General features: G+C 35.8%; 1 protein-coding gene across 4 annotated transcripts in view; it reads right to left on the reverse strand.

The window, feature by feature from the left end:
• Positions 1-1,780, reverse strand: part of LOC125036373 (ubiquitin carboxyl-terminal hydrolase 16-like) — a 43,441-nt gene extending 41,661 nt beyond the window's left edge. The window contains exons 1-2 of one of the 4 annotated variants that reach the window (XM_047628964.1): positions 1,369-1,780; positions 1-13 (exon numbers count right to left, since the gene is read on the reverse strand). The exon at positions 1-13 is cut by the window's left edge and continues 488 nt beyond it. The gene's annotated coding sequence lies outside the window, so the exon portion shown is untranslated. The remainder of the gene's footprint in view (positions 14-1,368) is intronic. The other 3 variants (XM_047628961.1, XM_047628963.1, XM_047628962.1) reach the window with 3 other exon arrangements.
• Positions 1,781-2,500: the final 720 nt, after the last annotated feature.

Below are 2,500 nucleotides of genomic sequence, written 5' to 3' on the forward strand. Positions count from 1 at the left end.
CTTATCAATTTGGCTGTAGTTTCAGAACAAAAGCTACACTTTAATAAAATTATCCTATCCCACTATACTCTACATGTACTTAAGACTAAAGCAGCAATTGTGCACTAGAATATAGGGAAGCGATCAAATAGGCTAGTCATTCCATACTATAAAATCCTCTCAACAATATCCACAAAATTACTAAAAGAACCCTTGCTCATCTGTTTTATTTTGCTTTTGTCCTCAAAAATGCTAAAGATTAAATCAAGAAATATAAATACTTGATCAATATACTTCAATACTAAACAACAAAATGAATTCCAAGTAAATATCAAAGCTTTTCTACTGCAAAGAAACCATTGCCATCAAAATACAATATATCCCTAGGCTTAAAATACTTTCCTCTTCAGGTTTCATTGGGTATGTCAAGCAGGAGGAAAATAGACAGTTTCATCACTGTATGCTTTGAAAACATAAATACTCAAAAAGAAAGATAAATGTGTATATCTAGTACTTTGAATGTGATACCTGTGATGAGAAAAGTTATAATTTCAAAACAAAAATACAACTTTGATATCCTCCTCTTTGCAATTTCAATGTTAAATATCACCAAGATGAAAAGCCTAATGAAATGAAATGTGAGAAAATGAAAAGAAATCTAACTTCGCCTATTAAATAAAACCACAACTGCCTGGTTGACGCACAAGAGATAAAACCTCTCAAGGGATATTTCAAGTTACATCCTACGTATACTGTTACAATTATAGCAGCAACATCTAAAATTTATTACACATTTATATGCATGGTTATGTTCTGTAAAATAATAAGTATGATCCACTTAAATCTTGGTGGTAAATTATAAGCACTATATCAGGATAATAATTCTGTCTTTCCTCATTACTTAAATGTTGTGCTGAGAGGCGTTTTAGCATTACAAATTACTTTCACCAGGGTATTTGTAAATGTCCTTGAAGCTACTCTCGTAAAGATGGCAGAATTTCTGAAAAGACTTTCTCTAACTGAAACGACTTCCAAAGCAAAAAATTTATAAATAAATAAAGCAGACAATGATTACGACACAAGAAACACAATTTGATCTAAAGATCTTTTTCTCCTAAATTAAGATACTAATCACATGATAACCCTACACATTTTTCAAAAGCATACTTAGAAATATTTGCTGTATTTTGCAAACAATCACAGAAAGTTCAGGTATTTAGCTCAGAACTGCAAAATTTTAATGAAATTCATCAAATCACTTGTTTTTGCACTATCCTTTTTAGAACCAAATACCAACAATTAAAACACAACTTATTTTTGGATAAATGGATGTAAAATTCATCCACCTGAGCCACATAAAAAAAGAACATTCAAACCGCATATTTTCACCTTGATTTCAGCCACTGTATCCCCAGATATCACTCAAAAATCGTCTGAAAGTGTAAGTAAAATCCACAGAACACTGTTTCCTTCAGCGCGTAGTAAATCAAAATCCACAGAATTGTGAGACATGAAGACGGGGAGCAAGGAATAAAGACAAGCATGGGGGGGAAGGGGGGGAAAACTAAGAATAAGAAAAAAACAAAATACACTGGGCATATGCTGAATGAATGAAAGACATATGGTACAGCCACGAGATTTGAAAAAAAAACAAAAAACTAAACTGGGAATGCACGAAGGAAGCAAGAGACGTGAAAATACACAAAGAATAAACGAGGGTAGTAAGGCACAAGAGACGTGAACTCGCCCATGCCACGAAGGGCACACTGGCTCGGGGTGCCACGGGAAGGTGCGAGCCAGGCACTGTGCCAACATGCCCCGAGCCTCTGCCTGGCATCCCGACCTCAGCCTGGGCATCACACTTGCGTCACGACATGATTATATAAAAAAAAAGGATAAAAAGAGGGAGAGAAAGAAAGAGGGAGGCAGGAAAAGCGAGACTCGTCAAAACAAAATAAACAATAAACAACAGTAATTGGGGCAAAAAACTTGCTGGATGGAACTCTTCGTCGTATTTTCTCATTGGGTTCTCCCCCCTTAAACGGAAACATTAGAGAATTATGAAGGAGGGCGATCATATTTACTTTTTTCAGCAAGAAGAAGTCGTGAGGAGTGTTTGCGAGAATACAAGTGAATGCTGCCGCTGCCTGCCTGACTCTCACGTCCTTCGGTATCTCCAATATTTTCCTTATATCATCCGTGTCTGCTGTCTTTTACACCTGTTATCCGTTTATCTCTGTTCCATAGAGTCAAGTCTAAATTGGAACCTATGTGTGATTATGCCATTCTTTAATAAGTAGTTTTCGCAATACGTAAGAATTAGGTTATCCGTTTTCTTTGAGCTGGCGTGTGCGTAAACTATTTTATATTTTATAAAGCTGATGTATAAGTCTATTCACGTGGCTTGGCTGGCCGAAGGAAAATTGAAATATATTCTGTCATCGGGGAATGTTTTGCTGGATATTTTTACCACGTTTTTATTACATAAGACACGTTCTTTGCCGGAACTTCGTGTTAGGGT

This window comes from Penaeus chinensis, chromosome 21, assembly GCF_019202785.1.
Source record: "Penaeus chinensis breed Huanghai No. 1 chromosome 21, ASM1920278v2, whole genome shotgun sequence".
NCBI classification, from domain to species: Eukaryota; Metazoa; Arthropoda; class Malacostraca; order Decapoda; family Penaeidae; genus Penaeus; species Penaeus chinensis.